The sequence below is a fragment of the Nicotiana sylvestris genome, chromosome 10, assembly GCF_000393655.2.
Source record: "Nicotiana sylvestris chromosome 10, ASM39365v2, whole genome shotgun sequence".
NCBI classification, from domain to species: domain Eukaryota; kingdom Viridiplantae; phylum Streptophyta; class Magnoliopsida; order Solanales; family Solanaceae; genus Nicotiana; species Nicotiana sylvestris.
In genome coordinates, this window is record NC_091066.1 from 30,660,382 (window position 1) to 30,684,175 (window position 23,794).

Sequence of the window (23,794 nt, forward strand, 5' to 3'; positions counted from 1 at the left end):
TCCTCCAACATTAGATGATGTGCCACCTTCAATGGAGCGCACTGAACTAGCTCCCAAGCCAATTCCCTCCACTTGGGGAGACCTCCCCGACAAAATGGCATCGGCCATAAACACAGGCACCGGGGCTATCCGGGACACTCCGCTGCCATCAGTTTCTGTAGCCACGCCCTTTCCCAACTCCAACCTTCTCCTTTTCCTCTCTAACGGCTCGTCACCATTAGAAGATTCATCAACGAGATGTGAGGCCGGTACTGACGAGGCTTTTTCCCTCGCGGCCACAGTTCGAGACAGATCTCCTAGTTGAGTAAGTTGAGGACGGCCCCCCGAACAGACTCGCACAAAATAAATCGCGTGTCCGCAGTAGCAGTGGCTTGTCTAAAAGCAGGAACTGGGGCCCTCCGTCTAGAAGCTCCCCGACCTGTCGTCACAAAGGGTCATACTGATAAGTAGGGTCGCATGGCCAGTGAGGTAATAGAGCAAATATTTACCTGAGGAAACCCTAGGGCCATAACGTTGCATGAAGGTAGACCAAGTCCGAGTTTCCTCCGCATAGGGCAACAAGCGAGCTACCCAGTTCTTGAGACCCGCAATGGGGCAAGGCGGACAGCCTATAGTTGCGAAACGACGAGTGAGCAAAAGTTACAATAATTACAGAAAACAGGGGAACATAATGAACGATGATACTTACGAGTTCTATTCCATCAATCCGGAAATCCGACGGGGTCAGAAATGACGTGTTCGGTCTTGATAAAGAAGTACTTGTGCCAAAACCTATGGCTCGCCCGGTCATCCGTCCCGACCACCAGCCCTTTTGTACCATGAAGTCTGAAATGCACCATGGTACCCCTGAGGAATCCGGGCGTGAATAAGTGCAAAAGATGATGGACGGAGATGCTGCATTCCGCTAGATCTGCATACTTAGTCAATAGCAGAAGCACCTTAAGCGTGTACGGTGAAAGCTGAGCTGGGCAACTGGTAAAACCTGCTGAATTCTTCCGCTAGAGGGAAGATAGGAAGGGTGTAGCCGATCACGAAAGGATATTCGTAGAAAGCACAGTACCCATGTCTGTGGACGTCAACATAATCTTCCCCCGCCAGAATCATCTCTACATGGGTAGGAATACCATACTTCATGCGGAGGGCATCAAGGTAAACCCGCTTCATCTCAGAAAGTACGGGGTTTGGAGTTGAAGGCGGATCTTTGAGGAAATCATTCCAGGATAGGGGATGCCTCGGTAGTAGCGCCTCCACCGTAAGAGGGCTATCACCGTATTCTACCTTCACCTCTCTGCTGTCGAAAGGAGGCACTGTGGTTAACAGGGTGACTTCTGGAACCTCTTCATTAGCGCGACGAGACCTTGGCATAGCCTCGTTTAAAGGAGTAGCGACACAAGGGGGTGGGGAAAGAAGAAACTTCCGTCGGAGAATGTAAACGGGAACAAGAAGGTGTAAGAGCAAATGAAGAAGACTGAGAGGTTGTCAAGAGGTAATGGCTAAAGTTTTTCAAAAAATCAAACCTTTCACCTATTTATAGAGTTGGATGGCACCAGAATCGAGGCGGCAGGCCTCAAATCGGCGCTAGAATCAAAGCGTCAAACCGCCAGGCCTTGTCTCGAAAATCCATGTAATGATGAAGCACGTAAAGATGACATCACCCCGGGCAGCGTGTACTCTACATTTCTCCGCTGGGTGTGATATCCATCTCTCGTTGGCCTCGTCACAACATTCCTATGGGTCAAATTTCTCCCAATGAAGGCAGAGTCTGCTCATCGAGGACGCACCCGGCCGCGACCTCGACGAGCAGAGGGACTAACTGTATGGGTCTGAATTTGACCAAGCACGACCTGCAATGAGCACAACAAATGATCGAGTATCTGTGAGTCGATGCCAAGAAGGATACAACCTCGGCGGAAGATTAAGTCCATCTAGGTGATGTCGAGAATATTCCTCAAGGATCTCTTGCATGTCATTTTTATAGGGGGTAATTTCCGAATATATAAGAAGAATGAGAGCCTTGTAAAGGGGGGAGGCACACTTTGTAAAACTTATTAGCCTTGAATGAAAAGAAAATTAACAACTCTCTTCTCTCTATTCTTATAATCCTAGATCTTATTATCTTCAGCTACAATTTACCCCTTCATCTTTGATTGATTTGTCCAAAAAGAGACTAACATCTTTTGAGTCAAACAATACTATGTTTTAGATCTGCATTTTTATTATTAAATATAATTAATTAATATACATTATCACCTTAATTTATCACAATAAACTTATGTAAGCCCCCCACCACACACAAAACCCCCAATTTTCCTCCTTTTTTTCATCGTTAAGGCCCCCATAATAAGCACATGAGATCGAGACTCTGGCCTATTTAAGGGTGAGTGAAACCACTTTGCCTGTGCTCCTTTTCGTGCCTCGTATCAACAAAAAATTTATATAATTCAAGAGGCTATTATAAATATATATTTCAAAAGGTGTCAAATTTACTGAGGCGAATTATAATAAAGTTCTTGAATTAAGTTTTATTAATATAGTATGAATTTTATATCTCTTACAAAATACAATGTTGTTAAAATGATTTGTTCGCATGTTCACTTTTTGAATGTCGATACTGTATAGGTCGAAATATACCGCAAAACATTTAAGGCGAGGAAGTATTGAGAAAAGAATTGGTCGAGGACAAGGACCACAGAAAGAGTTGTAACGGCTAGTTTTGGAATAGGATAATAGAGGGATATTCTAAAAAATATTCTCTGCACATGTACTATTGGGGTTTACTAGGAATATGTCCCATATAAAATGGAAAAAGATAAGAAAAAAGGTATGCAATATTCACAGATAAGAACGGTTTTCTAAGAAAGACCCTCTCTCTCTCTAGCAAGATACAAACATTACATTTTCATCTAGATTCTTGTTCATTTTATTCCATACTTTTCCATCAGATCCGAGAATAGTTCGAACATCCTATGATTTATCTATCACTCATCATTGTCAGGAGGAACTATCATCTAACTCATTCTTTATTGGGTGAATAACTTCTCTAATTTACTTAAATGTCATTTATTGTTATTTATTGCTAGTTATCCTCCATTATTGCTGATACCTTTTAGAATATTTAATGCTTGTTATTGCCAATCTCCTACCATATTTGTTCAAGGATTGGTTACATTTTCAATACTTACATTTAGAGATATTATTATGAACTAGGTTTGACCCATTATTATATAAATATAATAGTTTAATCAGAAGTCACACTTTTTGGTCAAACAATTTGGCATCGTCTGTGGTGATTTCTGAGTTAAATTTTTTGGTTCCCTCTAAATCTATAATTAACATGGATCGCTAACAAAAAAGATCAAGAACAAGACCTTCTTTCTTTGTATACACAGATCCAATATAGCAGGTAACAGAAATGAAAGGACGAGAATAACAAGTGACCTTCCAACCAACCTCATGAACGTCATCAATGAAATTTCTAAAGCGTTGGACGAAGACACAATGCCCAATGCCTCTCCTAGGCGAGGTGGGTCACCCCCTCCTCACTGTAGTATCACAAAATCTCTTGGTAAGGGATCCTCCACATCCGTGGTGGAGGAGACGCCATCAACTGTAAAAAAAGCTCCTTGAGGATTGGCTAACTAATACGTTAACCAACATCCTCTATAAACCAGCTCGAGACATAGCTACAGAAAATGCGAGGACTTGCGATACACAAACATCAAACGAGCAACTCAACCAATCCCCTCCAATTACAAGAATTACTCACGAATAGCAAACGAGCATATTAAAAGAATACTCTCAATGCCATACCACCCGGGGGGCAATGGGCAAGCACATTCCTCCAACAAGTCGATACTGAACATCATGAAGAGAAAACTCAAAGACACCACAGGGCTATGGCCAGAAATATTACCAGAAGTACTCTGGGCCTACCGAACAACGCCAAAGATGAGCACAAGAGAGACGCCTTACTCGTTAGTCTATAGGACTGATACTGCAATATAGGTCAAAGTCAGGGAGCCCAGTCTGAGATACTCCCACGAGAGTGGGCCGCAAAACGATGAAAGTGGAAGCCAAGAGCTCGACGAAGTCGAAGAATGAAGGGATATGGCCTACGTAAAGATGATCGCCCAAAAACAACAGGCAGAACAATATTATAACAAAAAGGCAAAGGTCAGGCCACTCAAAATTGGGGACTACATGCTTAAAGCTAAAACACAAGCAAGCAAAGACCCACAGGAAGGTAAACTGGAACAAATTGGGATGGCCCGTATGAAATCACGATAACAACGAACAAAGGGTCATTTCAACTAGAAACAATGGAAGAAAAGCTACTACCAAACATCTAGAATATCACCCACCTCAAGTACTTCAACTTTTAAGAGAGAAAGCGTCCCCCAAGTCATACCCTTTTTTCCCCTAACTTGAGTTATGTCCCAATTGGGTTTTCTTAAGGAGGTTTTTAACGAGGCGATGAAGGGGACACTTCAAGTCGAAGTACGCACAGACGAGGGCACAGGACGACTAGTTCATTGCTCGACCTCTCAAGCCTTCTCCAGGTCGACCAATGAAGGGACTAGATAGACTGGGACTGGAACGCCAGCCAACGCCCGAAAAATATGTAAATTTCTCCAAGTGTATGAACAAAGCACAAATGCATGAAGTTTATTCCTATTTCTCCAAATATACAACTAAGTCAACGTTGCCTTAAAAGTACACAACATCAACAAATGCCACACCTAGAGGCATATCTTTCTAAACATAGGTTATATTCGACCTCGTTCGAATTAACATCTAACCGGCCCTCGGCCATATCGGCCATAACTAAACATAGGTTATATTCGACCTTGTTCGAATTAACAGCTAACTGGCCCTCGGCTATAGCTAAATATAGGTTATATTCTACCTCGTTCGAATTAACACCTAACTGATCCTCGGCCATAACTAAACATAGGTTATATTCGACCTTGTTCAAATTAACACCTAACTGGCCCTCGACCATAACTAAATATAGGTTATATTCGACCTCATTTGAATTAACACCTAACTAGCCCACGGTCATAAGTAAACATAGGTTATATTCGACCTCATTCGAATTAACACCTAACTGGCCCTCGGCCATAACTAAATATAGGTTATATTTGATCTCATTCGAATTAATACCTAACTGGTCCTTGGCCATAACTAAATATAGGTTATATTCGACCTTGTTCAAATTAACACCTAACTGGCCCTGGACCATAACTAAACATAGGTTATATTCGACCTCATTCGAATTAACACCTAACTGGCCCTCGGCCATAACTAAACATAGGTTATATTCGATCTCATTCGAATAACACCTAACTGGCCCTCGGCCATAACTGAACACAAGTTACGTTCAAACTATCTACCAACCTCTGGTTGCGACTCACCATTAAGCAATCATGGCTAAGTAAATCAAGACAACCAAGCGAAAAAATAAAAAATGAATAAGTAACAAAACTGGCATTTCATACTTAGAATGTTTTTACAAAGGCTCGTAAAGACGCCCACAAAAACGCACAAGTTTACAACAAAATAAAAGAAGGAAAAAGAAAAACTACTGGTTGCCACCAGGACCAACAGTACCATCGGCTTCCCACCTAGGCCATCTCCATCTTCCCCTTCACCGTCACTATCGCCCTCAGGGTACGCATCCTCATACCAGGAGTCCTCTTCAATTCGGTCCACGTCCGCGTCTTCCTTATCATCACCGGATTCCGGTGTGGCAGGATCATAATCATAAATGACCCAAGCTCCACGTGCCTTAACATGAGCATCTTCGAAGATAGCTTTTGAAATGGTTCCTGCCCTCATCAGATCTATAAATATATCCAGATGGGCCTCGACATGAATCCACTCCTCGTACAACTCTCGAGGAACATCAGGAAAATCAAAACATGGGAATAGGACAATCGAGCCAACAATTGGTCCTTCTCGGCCTCAAGAACGATGACTAGGTCACAAAGGTCAGAAGCCTCTTCCTCCAATTCTCCAATAAGCTCATCAAGTTGCTCTTCTTTGAGCCGGGTCATCTCCAAGGCATTCTCTCATTCGGAACGAAGAGCACGAATCACGATCTCCAAAGCCTCCGCCTTTCTTATATCCCCCGACCAAGCAAACTCCGCCTTTTCGAGATCCTCTATCTTCTCGGCAACCTTGCCACTTATAGTATCTGCTTTGAATTGACATTCCTCAAGCTTGGTGCCTAGTGATATCACATGGGCTTGGAGATCTCCGTACTAAACATTGACCCCTTTGCTGATTTCAGGCTCTTCTCCTTTATTTCTCAACGTCCCCTCAAGGACGCTGCACTTCTCAGTGACCTTCACGAGCTCATCATCTTTCTACTTCAGTTCATCCTGAAAAGCCTACAAATTGGCCGTCCTCTCCAAACTGCCTGCAAATTTCTTAGTATTTGCCACAGTACTCGCAGTATTTTTCGCTGCAACTTCATAAAAATGGCCTTACACCTCTCCTCTCTTCAGGTGCTTTCAATTTACAAAATCATGGTCTGCAATCATAAAGAAAAAGTCAAACACTAGAACATCCCCACTGATAGAGGCGAACCACTAAGATAAAGACCAAAAATCTAAATAAAGTAGATAGGAAAAAGAAGCCCTGAAAAATTTACCCTGAGAGTAAGGTCGGCTATGCTCCTCATCAAGGTGGAATCATCCAACTCCGTAAGTATTACACCCTTCACATCAGAACAAAGGGGACCAAGGGCAGGGACTATGTTCTCTGTGTTTTTCAATAAATCATAGTCCATGGGGATCACGATGGTCTGCATGGACCCCTCCAATCTCACCTCAAGCTGGTTAAATCCCTCCTCCATCATCCTCATCTCATCAGCATCGAGATCGGAGCCCATCTCGTAGCCATCCTCGGCAACACCTTTGCCTCTCCCATCGGCCATCGAAGGAGCATCGTCAGCCAGTTGCAAAATCGATGGCCCCTCCTACCGCAAATTATCAGAAGCCATAACAGCCGACCCTTTGGCTCCTGCCTCCACAAAGGGAAGATGTACACCCTCAACAGCCTATGCCGATATTAGAATGCCAAATGTCAACTCGACATCGTCCTCAAGTATTATAGTCACTGTCTCGCGGATGACAAAATCATCCATTGCTAAATCTACTGCCCGGGCGACCCTATCACCGACGTCTACCAACCTTTTATTATAGGGAACCAAATTTCCATCTCTTGGCAGCGATTCCTCCTCCTTGTCTAGAAGATGGTATAAAGGGGAAGCGGGAATCCCCACGGTCTGAATGTCTGTAGGCGGAAAAGAGACCGATGCCGAGTCAGCTGTAGACAGGGCTGAAGACCGAACAGACTTAAGCCTCGGTCGAGCAATGAATGGTAGTGGAAGAGCAAGCAGGCCTCACCTTGGCCGTAGAAGGAATAGACGCCAAAGAGAAGGCAACCTTCCTCTTACAGAATGAAGAATAGGGATCTTTCAGCCTCGTCGAAGGTCCTCGGCCTGAAAAAGAAAGGTTAGGTTATCACTATCAGCGAAAACAAACTATAAGAAATAGACGACTAAGAGGTCAAAACAAAACAAAAAAATGGACTAACTCATCGGTCAAGGAAGGAGTAGGACCAAACTTCTTGAAAAAGCCCAGCTACTCGCAAATTCCCACGGTGTGAGGGAGAACCCGACCAACCCAATCAGAAATATCCTTGGCCAAAGGAGGGGGTATAGTCTTGGCAGCATAAGAAGGGAACCCGAGTTCAGAATCTACAACCAAAAATAAGCAACCCAAAAATTTTAACGGAGAAAGGTTATATGCTTACAAGTGTAACTCCAAGTCTCGGGGAAGCTCCCCGCATTCACTACCACATCTGTAGTTTTGACAAAGAAGAAATTATGCTAGAACTGGCGGTTCCCCTTATCATCCATCTTCACCACCAGGAACTTTCCCCCTCAGTGGTGAAGGTTCAACATTGCCCTTATAGAAATTGGGGGCGAAGGGATGCATCAGATGTGGAAGTGTGACATCTACCCCGGCCAATTCAGCAAATTTAGTAAGCATCCTAATGAGCTTGTAGATATATGGAGAGAGTTAATCTGGGCAAACGCCATAGTAACAGCAAAACTTCTCTACCAATAGGAGGAGGGTAAGAGTGTAGCCGACGTGAAAAGGGTAGGCGTCGAATGCACAATACCCTGGACGGTGGACTTGCACCACATCCTGCTCTGCAGGGATCAAATCGATGTGGGCAGGAATTTTGAATTTTGCCCTAAGCTCTGCTAGATCGGTCTCTTTCATTGCTGACTCAGAGGCCTCTGGTTCGTCTTCAGCCGCTTTCTAAAAGTCAGACCTAACACTCTCGCTACAAGGAATTATTTCCTCCATCGTAGAAAAGTTCTCATCTTCAATGGATACTGAGACGCCATCAGTGTGAGGAGACATAAGCATCGCCAAAGGGACAGGGTCAGTTCCTACACCGGAACTAGAGGATACATTATCCATATTTTTGAGATAGAGGATATTCACGCAAAAGAGGATTAGAAGCAATAGGAATCACTAAGACCAGGAAAGAAAACACACAACAATGAAGGATGGAGAAGAAGGCATACAGAGAAAAACACTAAAGAAAAAATGAATGTCATCACACCTCTATTTATAAGAATTTGGGCATCAAAACCGAGAAATTATGCCATCATTACCTAGCACTGGAATCGAAATGGCAGCCTCAGCTGACAGTCGCACGGGAAACAATGCAAAGCCTTGGAAAACGTATCACAATGATGCATGACATCATTCTAGTAAAGAAGCGATGCAACCCCAAAAGTTGCGGTTCACAAAAGGCCACGTTGCCAATTTGTCCCAAACTTAACCACTCACCTACTCTCTTCGACCATAACCAACAAAGTCCGCTCATTGAGGTCTTCCGAGGACGACCTCAATAAGCGGAGGGACTAACAGTATAGGTCGAAATCTGTCGCAAAACATTTAAGGCGAGGAAGTATTGAGAAAAGAATTGGTCGAGGACGAGGACCGGGGAAAGAGTTGTAACGGCTATTTTTTGGAATAGGATAATAGAGGGAATATTCTAAAGAATATTCTCTACACATGTACTATTAGGTTTTATTAGGAATATGTCCCATATAAAGAGGAAAAAAGATAACAAAAAGGATATGTAATATTCACGGATAAGAACAATTTTCTAAGAAAGACCCTCTCTCTAGCAAAGAAACAAACATTACATTTTCTTCTAGATTCTGGTTCATTTTATTCCATACTTTTCCATCAGATCCGAGAATAGTTCGAACATCCTAGGATTTATCTATCTCTCATTATTGTTAGGAGGAATAATCATCTAACTCATTCTTTAGTGGGTAAATCACTCCTCTTATTTACTTAAATGTCATTTATTGTTATTTATTGCTAGTTACCCTCCATTATTGCTAATACCTTTTAGAATACTTAATGCTTGTTATTGCCAATCTCCCACCAGATCTATTCAAGGATTAGTTGCATTTTCAAAACTTACATTTTGAGATATCATTATTAACTAGGTTTGACCCATTGTTATATAAATACAATAGTTTAACCAAAAGTCACACTTTTTGGTCAAACAGATACCACTTATGGAAAATTCAGCGTACGCCCCTACTCTCCCCAGCCCAATAGCCATGACCCAACATACAAAAAATGGTTTTAAAGGATTGTATATGGTTAAAATCATGTGTCCCCGATTTTATAGGCTTGAGGATTCACATCGAGAACAAGTTCAATATGGATCGAGCTCGAGCGTGAAGGCAAAATACGAGACTCGAAGATCTAAGTGCTCGAGGAACATCAGAGCCGAGTATGATCATCCCCGAGATAATACTATTATGGTTTTATAACAGAAAGAGAGAGATTCCCGCGAGGGCCCTAAGATCACGGCATAAATTTTGGAATAGATTTGTACAAATTAGTACAGATTTGTACTAGGCGGTTAGATAATTGTCCTAATAAGATTCCTTTCTAAAAATAAAAATGTACCTTATTTAGGGTTCCCCTATTATATAAAGGGACACCAATCATTTGTAAGGATCATCAATCATTGACAAAATAATATACTCTCTTACTTTCTTGCTCAGTAATCATCAGAATCGTCTCTTAACTTTATTGTTTTTATTGTTCTTGTTGACCTACCTCGAGGCCATCATAGCTCGAGGTCAAGATTTGCTTATACACTGGTTTGATTCAACTCACTTCTTTAATTTATACGTTATATTTATTGGTTATTAATTAGTATTGAATTAAATCGCGTATCTTTAAAACCATAAACAAGTTTAATCATTACTCGTGTTTCGAGGTAAACAGTTTGGCGCCCACCATGGGGCTAAAGATAATAATGGTTACTTTAGTACTGATTCTGATAACACACATTATTTTCACACTTGTTCTTGTCAAGAATTTTTGTTCTCAGGTTAAAACATGTAAAACTCACAAAACACACCCGTACACGGCGATGATGGTCTTGGATTTCATGGGGAAAACAACAATGTAGTTGCTCTAGGAGCCGGTGTACCACCGATTAACCCTGGGAAAGTGCCAAATGTGGAATCAGTCAATGTTAGTTCACATATTGATCTGAATGTGGATTTAGGCGTAAACCTCGGAGGAAGTGTACGCAGGGAAGTCCGATCTGGTAGCCAAGGAACATAGGGTACATGAGATGGGGGAGTTAGCCTCCAAGTAATATTCGAGATGCTACAAGCTCAACAGATTGCTATCGCTCAGTTTCAAAGTTAGCATAAAACTCCAAGTGTGGTCGAACCAGAAATCACTCGCTATACGGAGCCGGTGCCAGAAAGATCGAATGGTAATGGCTCGGGGACTGATCCCATGATTATGAGGATGCTCAAGGAACTTACCAAAAGAATCGAGTCGAGAGAGAAAATGATTGATGATAATGACAAATAAGTAGAGACGTATAACTCTCGTGTTGATCAAATACCGGGGGCACCCCTGGTCTTGAAAGGTTTGGATACCAAGAAATTCGTACAAAAGCCATTCCCTCCAAGTGCGGCTCCGAAGCCCATTCCCAAGAAGTTCCGTATGCCAGATATACCTAAGTACAACGGGACGAGCGATCCTAATGAACACATCACCTCGTACACATGCGGAATTTAAAGAAACAACCTAAATGATGACGAGATCGAGTCGGTTTTGTTGAAAACGCTTGGAGAAACCTTGTCAAAGGGAGCAATGATTTGGTATCATAACTTGCCACCTAACTCCATCGATTCATTTGCTATGTTAGAAAACGCCTTTGTAAAGGCACACGCCGGGCTATAAAGGTTGCAACAAGGAAATCAGACGTTTTTAAGATAAGGCAGAGGGGTGATAAAATGCTAACGTAGTTCATATCCCGATTTCAAATGGAGCGAATGGAATTACCACCGGTATCAGATGATTGGGCCATGCAAGCTTTTACTCAGGGGTTGAACGAGCGGAGTTTGATCGCGTCACGACAGTTGAAGCAAAATCTGATTGAGTATCTAGCTGTAACTTGGGCAGATGTGCATAATTATTACCAATCGAAGATTAGGGTCGAGGATGACCAGTTGGGAGCCCCATCGGGTTCATTTCATCCAAATAGATTAGCAGTTAAGGTCCCAAGAGATACCTACATGAACCAAGATCAAATAGGGAATGGTATCAACCATATGTTGTAGATCGAAGAAACAACGGTTCAGGGCATAATCCTCCTTAGAATGATCAAAGAAACGATCGAGGGCAAAATTCTTGGGGACTTATGAGTAAGAGTGGTTTTGATAAACATACCAATCCCACAGAAGTACCTCGGCTAACAGAGTATAATTTCAGTGTCGATGCATCGGGCATCGTATCGGCTATTAGAAGGATCAAAGACACTAGTTGGCCCAGACCTATACAAACCGATCCTTCTCAAATAAATACGAACTTGATGTGTAAGTATCATGACACTCATGGCCATAGGACCGAAGACTGCATACACCTGAGGGAGGAGGTAGCTCGATTATTCAACGAGGGTCATCTTCAAGAGTTTCTCAGTGATCGAGCTAAGAATCACTTCAGAGAGAGACACCAACATGAAGAATGAGCAAGAAGAGCCACAACATGTAATTCATATGATCATTGGCGGGGTCGATGTTCCTCAAGTATAAACGTACCAAGGTGTCGATCATCAGAGAAAAATGGACTTGGAATTATGTGCCCGAGGGCGTCCTATTGTTCAATGACGAGGAAGCGGAAGGCATTTCTCAGCTGCACAATTAAGCCCTGTTGATTTCTATTTTGCTAAATAAAATTCAAGTTAAATGTGTTCTAGTGGATCCAGGTAGCTGAGCAAACATAATCAGATCAAGGGCCGTAGAGCAGCTCGGCCTACAAGACCAAATTGTACCTGCATCTCGGGTCCTAAACGACTTCAACATGGCAAGTGAAACAACGAAAGGGGAGATAATCCTACTAGTGAACATGGCCGGGACCATCCAAGATACAAAATTCCATGTCATTGAAGGCGACATGAGATATAATGCACTACTCAGAAGGCCATGGATCCATAACATGAGGGTAGTACCATCGACCCTTAACCAGATGATGAAATTCCCAACAGTGGATGGTATGAAAATAGTTTACGAGGAACAACACGCTGCAAAGGAAATGTTTGTAGTCGATAAGGTGACATTGATACCAGCTCCTCTGACCTTGAAAAAATCGAGCACCAAAGATAAGTAGACGACCAAATAGCAATCACCATCCCCAGCCTTGACTGAATTGGAGAAATAGGTAATCGAAGAAGAAGAAGAGGATTTCCTTACTCCTCGAACTTTAATTGTTCCCAAAGAATCAGATGCAACCAAGTCAACGGCCGAGGAGCTGGAACAGGTCATACTAGTCAAGTATATGCCTGAGAGAAAGGTATACCTGGGAATGGGGTTAACTCCCGAACTCAGGAAAAAACTCATTTAATTTCTTATCGATAACCTGGATTGTTTTGATTGGTCCCATTTAGACATGACAGGGATTCCACCAAAAATAACAACACATCGGCTAAGCCTCGACCCCAAGTTCAAACCAGCAAAGCAAAAATAAAGGCCCCAGTTCGAGGTGAAACATGCATTTATAAAGGATGAGGTAAGCAAACTGTTTAAAATAGAGTGCATTCGAGAGGTAAAATACCTGAATGGTTAGCCAATGTAGTTGTAGTCCCTAAAAAAGGAAACAAACTTAGAATGTGTATAGATTATAAGAATTTAAACAAGACATGCCCTAAAGACTCATTTCCACTACCTAGCATCGATCGCTTGATCAACGCCACGACCGGCCATGAGATCCTTACCTTTCTCGATGCCTACTCCGGGTACAATCAAATTCGGATGAACCCGGAGGACCAGGAGAAGACCTCGTTTATCACTAAGTTTGGAACATACTGTTACAATGTAATGCCCTTCAGGCTAAAAAAAATGCTGGAGCTACCTACCAACGCCTAGTTAACAAAATGTTCGAGGAACGGATGGGTAAACCAATGGAAGTGTACATTAACGATATATTGGTTAAGTCCCTACGCGTAGAGGACCATTTAACTCATTTGCAGGAAACATTCAAAATCTTGAAGAAGTATAAAATAAAGCTTAACCCAGAAAAATGTGCCTTTGGGGTCGGTTTAGGCAAGTTCATCGGCTTCATGGTATCAAATTGGGAATCAAAATCAACCTGGACAAGATCAAGGCCATCAAAGATATCACTATCACAAATAGTGTGAAAGCCGTACAAAGGATAACTTGATGGATAGCCGCCTTGGGCGGATTCATTTTGAGGTCATCAGTTTGAAACCACAAGTTCTTTTCCTTACTCAAAAAGAAAAATGATTTCGCATGGACCCTGGAATGCCAACAAGCATTGGAAGAATTGAAGCGATACTTATCGAGCCCACCTCTGCTTCACACTCCGAAGATAGATGAAAAGCTTTACTTATATTTGGCAGTGTTCGAGGTAGCGGTAAGTGGGGTACTAGTTCGAGAAGAGCAAGGTATGCAGTTCCCTATCTACTACGTAAGTCGGACTTTAGGATATGCTGAAACTAGATACCCACACTTAGAAAAATTAACACTTGCACTAATAAGCGCATCTAGAAAGCTAAAGCCATATTTCCAGTGTCACCCAATATGTGTTTTAACCACTTATCCTCTCCAAAATGTTTTGCATAAGCCCGAGTTATCAGGCCGATTGGCCAAATGGGCAGTCGAACTTGGCAGGTACGATATCGAATATCAACCCCAAACGGCCATAAAGTCTCAAATCTTAGCTAACTTCGTGGCCGATTTTACACCGACCCTCATACCCGAAGTGGAGAAAGAACTTATACTAAAATTGGGTACATCATCGGGGGTGTGGACCCTCTCACGGACGGTGCCTCGAATGTGAAAGGGTCCGGGCTTGGCATCGTTTTGAAGCTGCCTACAGGTAACACTATTAGACAATCTATCAAAACTTCTAGGTTGACTAATAATGAGGCCGAGTATGAGGTCATGATTGCAGGTCTCGAGCTAGCTAAGAGCTTGGGGATAGAAGTCGTTGAAGCCAAGTGCGATTATCTGTTGGTGGTAAACCAAGTAAACAAAAGCTTCGAAGTTCGAGAGGATAGAATGCAAAGATATTTGGACAAGCTACAGGTAACCTTGCATCGCTTCAAAGAATGGACTCTAGACCATGTACCTCGAGAGAAAAATAGTGAGGCAAATGCACTTGCAAATTTTGGGTCATCAGTCGAGGAAGATGATATTATCCTGGGGACTATCGTCCAATTATCGAGATATGTGGTTGAAGAGGGTCATGCCGAGATAAATTCAATCAGTTTGACTTGGGATTGGAGTAATAAGTATATTGAATATTTGAAAAATGGAAAGCTCCCATCGGATCATAAAGAGTCGAGGGCTCTACGAACCAAGGCTACTAGGTACTCATTGGATGAAGATGGACATTACACAGGAGGACGTTCGATGGACCTTTGGCAGTATGTTTAGTGTCGGGGGACACAGATTATGCTCTACGAGAAATCCACGAAGGCACTTGTGGGAATCACTCCAGCACCGAGTCTTTGATTCGTAAAATTATTAGAGCAGGGTATTACTGGGATAGCATGGAAAAAGACACTAAGGAGGTTGATAGAAAATGATAAATGTCAAAGGCTTGCACTAATGATTCATCAACCCGGAGAACAACTTCACTCAGTCCTATCCCCGTGGCCTTTCATGAAATGAGGAATGGACATTGTCGGCCCTCTACCAATGGCCCCATGTAAATCTAAATTTATTTTGTTTATGACTGACTACTTTTCTAAATGGGTGGAAGCACAAGCCTTCGAGAAGGTCAGAAAAAAAGAAGTTATTGACTTCATCTGGGACGATTTCGTGTGTCGATTCAGGATACCTGCCGAAATCATGTGCGACAACGACAAACAACTCATCGGCAACAAGGTAACGGAGTTCCTCGAAGCACACAAAATAGAAAGGATTTTATCAATGCCATATCATCCAAGCAGAAATGGGCAGGCCGAATCGACAAACAAGACTATCATTCAAGACTTGAAGAAAAGGTTGAACGACGCTAAAGGGAAATGGAGAGAAGTTCTTCCCGAGGTTCTTTAGGCATATCGAACGACATCAAAGTCCAACATGGGGCAACCTCGTTCTCCTTAGTATATGGCTCTGAGGCTTTGATTCCAGTCGAGGTCGGCGAACCCAGCGCCAGATTTTGACATGCATTGGAGGAATCAAGTCACGAGGCTAGGAATACTAGCCTCGAGCTATAAGATGAAAAACAGGAAGCTGCACTTGTTTGGATGGCCGCATAGAAGCAAAGAATCGAGATATATTATAATAGAAGAACCAACCTTCGATACTTCAGAATCGGGGACTTAGTTCTACGAAAAGTCACCCTCAATACTCGAGACCCGAATGAAGGGAAACTAGGCCTGAATTGCGAAGGAACATACTGAGTCATCGGAGTTATCGGTAAAGGATCTTACAAGCTTAGCACGATGGAAGGCTAACAATTGCCAAATAATTGGAATGTATCACTACTCAAACAGTATTACTGCTAAGGTATGACCTTCTCCTTTTCTCCATTTGTATTTAAGACTAACTCATTGTAGGTGTTCAATCGAAGACATCGAGAACACCCTTCTACACGAAGACCTTAGGTATTAAAGCACGCTTTACACTCGTTTTCTCTTAGATCGGGTTTTATCCCAAATGGGTTTTTCGACAAGGTTTTTAATGAGGCAACAACTATGTGCTACCTAAGGAGAATTCAATAGTATCCAAGGCTTCTTTTCAATCAACCTCGAATACTGGGGGACATTGAGAACATCCTTCTACACGAAGACCTTAGGTTTTAAAGCACGCATTACACTCGTTTTCTGTTAGATCGGGTTTTATCCCAAACGGGTTTTTAGCAAGGTTTTTAACGAGGCAACAACTATGTGATACCTAGGGAGAATTCAATAGTATTCAAGGTTTCTTTTCAATCAACCTCGAATATTGGGGGGCATCACCTTCGGAGGTTATATTTTTGAGAAAAATACTTCATGCCAAAGAGGGACTCGATAGGAAAAACCTTGTAATGGGCCAAACGGTCAGATGCACTGTGTCCATATAGAATAGTCGAGCCCCGATGGCAAAACATGTACGCATATATGAATTATTCAAAGAAGCATTCTTTCTATATCAAACACTTTGTTTCCCAAAGAAATTTGCTACTATACGAGCTCCATACTTGTGATTTTACGGGAAACAACTCAAGGGCCAAAATGCAAATACACCTCGAATACTCGGGGACTATCATCGACAGTCAACATATTCGAGTTGTCTAAACTCAAATTTATAAGACCTCAAAGAGGCAACCCTCGACGCAAAGGCCAAGGCCAAGACCATCATACTTGGGGATTAACATTTCGGACAAGTTCGAAAGGTTCTCGGGAAACAAGTCCAAGAGCCACACCCGAAGTCTACGGCCATATTAAAGGCTACGGACATATTAAAGGCTACAACCATATTAAAGTCTACGGATGAAATAACGCAGCTCGGAGACGTCTTAACTCCGCAATAAAAATAGGCCTTCGAATTTTCAAAAAGTTGGTTAAATAAAGGCTACCCTCGGTAAAATAATCAACGGGCTTCGATAAAATCAGCCCTCAAAAAACCTTAAGAGGTATCAAATTATTCAAATATGAACTTGTGCTAAGGCACTAAAAACGAAGGGTTCCGATCGACACCAAACCCTCAAAAAACCCGATGGGTAAAAAATCCATGCCAAGGCATAAATAAATTTTTATTAAGTCTTCTAAGATGAAAAGGGGAAATAATAGCCATCTCTTAGAGGCCATAATGGTCCAATCTAAAGAGCCTAAGGGCCAATACACTTAGGGTTCGAGACCTTGTTCTCACCCGATTCGAACCTAAGGGTTCAATTATACCAAGCCTTAATAAATAAATAGCTTAATTATGGCTCGAGAACTCACCATTATCCGGCACGGGCCCGTAAGGGTATATATTCCAAAGTTTGAACTTATTCGAACTCGACCATGGCAATTTTGAAGAAAACATCTGAGATAAAATCTCAAACACACAGTTAAAAAGAATGAAGTCATTACAAGCTTCGGCATCATCATCATTGTTAGAGGAGATGAGGAACATGGCATCGACTTCGAGTGCTTTTGCTTGGGCTATCTCCTCGGTGAGGTTGAAACCCCAAGCATGTATCTCTTCGAGGGTCTCCCTACGGGATTGACACTTGGAAAAATCACTTATCCGTTTCTCTCGGTTGGAGGCTTCCCTTAGTTTCATTTGAGTAGCCTCAGCACCCATTAGGTACACAACAACGGTTTTATCAGCCATGGCCTTCGTCTTCTCGACCTCGGCCCTGGCTTCATCAACCTTAGCCCTAGTTGTGGCAAGTTTGACCTCAAGTTCATTGATCTTCTCGACCTGAGCAAGATTTCTCACCTTAGCACCCCGGCGCTGGGTCTCAGCCAAAGCCAGTTGGGCTAGAGCAGCCTCTTTCTCAGCAGCAAAACGATCCATATTTTCCTTCCACTAGTTGCAGTCGGCCTTAACTTGATCGACCTTCCCTCAAAGCTTCCTGATCATCACCAATTTTTGTTGCAGCTGAGACACTGAAGTGTAAGCCTCCATAGTTGGGTCAAGTAGACCATACCTCTTGCAAAATGATGGTTACCTGCTTGTCTAGTTCGGCCTCATTTTTGCAAGCTTTGGCCAAGTCTGCCCGAAGGTCTTTGAGCTCCTCCTCCTTTTGAATGCAAAGGAGTTTCAAAGACTTCCCTTGTCCGAGGATTTCTTGAGCTCGACCTCACATTGACTCAGCTCGACCCTAAACCTGGTAATGGCCTACACAGAAAAAGAAATATCAGTTAGTGTGAAAGGAGAAGAAAAAATTGCAACAATAAGAGCTAATGCTTACCTGAGAGAACAGACGATGAGCCTTTTCAAAGAGGGTAGATGCATTGTTGAGGTCGGTGGCATCATCGACCCCAGTAAAGTAATCCCGGAAAGGATCTTCTTCACTAGGGACTCTGCTCGAGTCGGGCGTTCACAGAGCTTGAGCTTCCTTTATTGCCTCCTCAGAATAAGATGGTAGAGGAGAGTGACCTATTATTATGGCCCCGAGCAAGTCGCTCGAGGCACTTTGTTCAACCCCTGGGGTATCGGCACTCGTCCTCATTGGTGTACTTGTTGAAGGCAGGGGAACGATCTTGATCTCAGGTGATTTGGGGACTTTGCCCGCATTTTTCTTTGGAGCCTCCTCTTCACGAGGCAGGGTTTCCGATTCGGAGGACTTGACGGCCTCAACTGGCTTCCTGGTTTGAGTTACCAATACCGATTCGTCGCCCTCATCCTCTTCTTCATTGTTTAGTTGATGGATTGAGTCTATGTCTACATGAATGAGTTTCCTCCTTTGCCTTCAGGTAGGGCCCCTCCTATCTTGGGAGTATTCGGGTTTTGAAACCCTTTTTCTCTTATTATCATTCCCTAATTTTAGAATCAGTACTCAGTCTCTTCCCCGGGCGGGGCTGGCCCTCATTTTGGAGGCATCTCTAATACCTACATGAATGAAGAACATGCATGAGTAAGGTGACATCTCAGGTAAAGGGGAAAACATAAAAAGCTTGGGAGAAGGACTTACCATGGTGTTTGGCCTCCCATTTGCCCTTCGACAAGTCACGCCATTTACGCTCATTATACGAGAAGGTTGCAGCTAATTTTCGGACCCAGTCTTCAAGGTTGGGGATAACATGGGGCATCCAAGCAATCACTGCAAAAAAGATAAAGGCATCACACAATGCGAAATGGGATATAAGAAGACACTGGGAAAAGGACTTCACTTAAGATGGAGGTTCCATTTCTCTGGGAACGACATTTTTCCTTTGGGGATGACGTTTGAGGTCTTCACTCATACGAATCAGCTCATCCAACCTCGATCTTTATCATCGTTATTGCTAGCGAAGAATGCATTGCTCGATCGATGTTGGAGCTTGTTCAGCCTCGGAAAAGCTGAGGCCGATACAATCGAATGAGGTGGTTGAGGTTGAACTCTATCCCCTCGGCCTTGCTGGAGAAGTACCGAAGCATATTGACTATACGCTAGAAAAAAGGATGGATATGGTTGGTTGTGACTTGATATCTTTTGCAGAAGTCGATCACGACTGGATCTAGGGGACCCAATATGAAGGGGTAAGTGTAAACACTTAGAAACCCCTCCACATGAGTGGTAATGCTCTCCTCGGGGTCGGGGATCTATACCACGACCTCATCCCTCTAGCCATAGTCTTTCTTTATGGACTTGATGTGCTTCTCCGTTATCAAGCAAACATACCTCAAAACGTGCTCGCATTGACCAGGAATCGCGGTGGGGTTTTTCAACTCTGAAGTCTTTCTTTATAATGCAGGATCCGGGAACGATCTCGTGAAGGGCCGACACTTTTTCATCGGCCGGCCGGGAAGAGGAGGAGGAATCCTTCTCTTTCTGAGGAACTGTTTTGGAAGTTTTTGCCACTGATTCAAGCTAAAGGAAGTGGAGATATGCGGAGTTTTATATTTTCTGGCACTAAAGAATGAGAGTAACGGGTAATGAGAGAGAGGAGATGAAGAGAGGGAGATATAGAAGGAGTTTGGCAGTGGAATAAAGATTGAAGTAAAGTTTTTCCGAAATTGAACCTTGTATTTATAGGCAACCGGCAATGATTCGATGGCGCTAATGGCCGACCACCACTGGTGAAATATTTAATGCTTTAGGGAAGCGAACCGACGGGATGTTTTGGTCACTTCGAGTGCCTACGTCACGGGAATGACATCATCATCAAGGAATTCGGAGAATCGAGGCTCAAGTCGTTTCTTATCATTTTATTCTAAGAAATGCGGGGTTATCTCTATGCAGTCAAAATCATGTGTCCCCAATTTTGTAGGCTCGAGGAGTCACATCGAGAACAAGTTCAATATGGACCGAACTCGAGCTTGAAGGCAGAATACGAGACTCGAAGATATAAGTGCTCTAGGAACATCGGAGCCGAGTATTATCAACCTCGAGATAATACTGTTATGGTTTTATAACAGAAAGAGTGAGATTCCCGTCAGGGCCCTAAGATCACAACATAAATTCCGGAATGGATTTGTACGAGTTCATACGGATTTGTACTAGGCGTTTAGATAGTTGTCCCAATAAGATTCCTTTCTGAAAAGGGAAATGTACCTTATTTAGGGTTCCCCTACTATATAAAGGGGACACCAACCACTTGTAAGGATCATCAATCATTGACAAAAGAATATACTCTCTTACTTTCTTGCTAAGTACTCATCATAATTGTCTCTTAACTTTATTGTTTTTACTGTTCTTATTGACCTACCTCGAGGCCATCATAGCTCGAGGTCAAGATTTGCTTAAACACTGGTTTGATTCAACTCACTTCTTTAATTTGTACGTTAGATTTCTTAGTTATTAATTAGTATTGAATTAATCGCTTATCTTTAAAACCACAAACAAGGTTAATTGTTACTCTATTTCGAGGTAAACAAGGATTGAACACTTACCATGCTAAAATAGAGCAGAAAAGAAAGAAAAAGGGAATCGATTGGAATTATTTTGTTGTGTTCTTAATCCCATGGTAGTGGCATGTTTTTTGGACTGTCAGATAGTTAGATTTGTTATATTGCATGTGCGTGCCATTAAGCTTAAAACAAAATCACTTGCAAATTATATTTAGTCTCACTATTGTTGTTGTGCTGATTGATTCTTTTATAATAAATTATTCAAATGCATTTATTCGATCTTCATTTGCTTCTTCAGCTCTGAAATAGACATTAACTCGCCAAAGATAGTCATTAAAAAGGCTTATCAGCAAAAACATATTTAATACTGTTAACACTACAAAAAAATACTAAATTGCGGAGGTTTTATTTACATATAATCCCCGCAATTTGCTGTTACAACGATTTCCAAAACCCCCGCAATATTGTTCGCCGCAATCAATTTGTGGGGGTTTTTTGGGGGACCGCCATCATCATATAGCGGCGGTTATTTAGCGTCGGTCTAGCGTCCACAATTCGATAGTTTGACTTTTTAAGAACACACGTATAAAAAATAGAATATTTTTATTTAACCCCCGCAAGTTTAAACACAATATTATTATATATTAAGTTGCAGTAGTTATAACCTCCGCTATTTATTGATTTTTTTTTGGGAAATTGTTATTCCCATATATAACTGATCCGATTTCAATTATGTTAATATAATGAAGCATCATCAGATTATATAGAATCGAGTAATATCAATATATTAATAAACCATAAAATACATTAAAGTAAATTATTATTAGTCTCAAAAACTTGTTTTAAACACAACTACTCCATCCATTAAACACAAAACATCAGCATTATAGTTATTCTTAAAACTAAATAGAACATCTACTCCAACTATTATGGACAAAAAATCTCCTATGACCATTCAATCGAGTACGATACATTTGCAAGCAACTTCAATGGTTGTCGTTAGGATTACTTCTACCGGATGATTTTCTCACATCCATGAGTGAAATGGATCCGCTAGCCGCATCACCTAGCTAAAAAAAATCAAAATAAAATATAATTAACGAAAAGTACCTCAACAATATCCTAATAAATAATCACTTAGCTTCAGTCAAGTATTAGTAACTTCAAGAATTACTTTCCTCCTGATATAACTTCAAAAGTAACAGGGACATTTAGAGATAGACAAGTCCCCTATGGAAATTGAAATGGTAGTTGATGCTGTTGTTACAAAGTTCAAGAAGGTAATTTCACTTCTGGATCTAATTTATAATGGTTCGTAGCCAAATTTGTGGTCTTCTGAACCGCAGATCTTACAAATTGGAGGCTACCTAATGTATATCAAGTAGAATAGCCACAATTCCAATGACATGTGCATAAGTTCACGACACCCACCTCTTACTCTTCTCTTAACTATGAGACAAAAAGTAGAATGTAACTAACATAAATTGTATGTTTAACATCAATTTCTTCCACTTGATTCAAAGTATCTGACCCAGTTAGCTTTCTTGGAGGGTTTCTCTCTTCCGTATTGCCATTAAAACAAAGCCTCATCTATCTAAATTTATGATTTCTTGCCAAAAACCGGCGATGACTAATAAAACACCACTTTCTACTATGATGAAGTCGGAAAGGTTCTGTGTCAAAATTACAAGATGGACATGCAAAACCGGTATGTGTGTTCCAACCAGATAAAATTTCAAGTCCAGGAAAGTCACTAACTATCCATATAAGAGCTGCTCGCATTCTAAATACTTTAATGAATCAAAAGTTTCCATACGTTCAGACACAACTCATTCAACTCCTTAATAAGCGATTGTAGGTATACATCTATATTATTCCCTGCCGTACGTGGACCTGGAATGATCATTGAGAGGATAAAATTTGGTTGCTTCATACACAATCAAGGTTGAAGGTTATATGAAACCAAAATCACTGGCCAAATGCTATAATTAGTACTCATCATCCCAAAAGGATTGAAACCATCATTAGCTTGGCCTAATCGAACATTTCTAGGATCAGAAGCAAATTCAGGAAAAGTAGTATTAAATCTCTGGGTGCCTCACCATCTCTAGGATGCCTCATGATTCAATCTCTACTACTAGCTTTCACATGAAATCTCATATGCTCTGCAATTTTAGAGCACATGAACAATCTCTGCAACCTTGGTTTCAGTGGAAAGTAACGCAAAATTTTTGCGGGCATCTTTTGCTTCTTTTTATTCTTTCCCGTAGTAGACATGTGATTATTGTTGCTCTTCTTAGTTGTCTTCCATCTAGAAGTATGACAATGCTTGCATGTTTCCTCATTAGCATCATCTCCCCAGTACAACATGCAGTCGTTTGGACAAGTATCTATCTTGATATAATCAAGACAAAGCTTTTTGATGGTATTCTTGGCCTTATAAAAAGAATTAGGTATCCTTGCAAATCCAAATGCATCCCTCAGTAAATCTAGCATCATAGTCATTCCCTTGTAACTTTACCCAGACAAACACTTTATGTGATACAATTTTAACAAAAATTCTCTTCGATTACTTGGACCCTTCATATAATTCTTCACTTCCATCTCTATGAAACTCAAAAAATTCTTTACTATTTGAAGAAGGCAAATCATTTAATATTTCTTCTTCTCCAACTACTTGTGATGGACCTGCATCAATGCCCTCATGACTTAAACCCG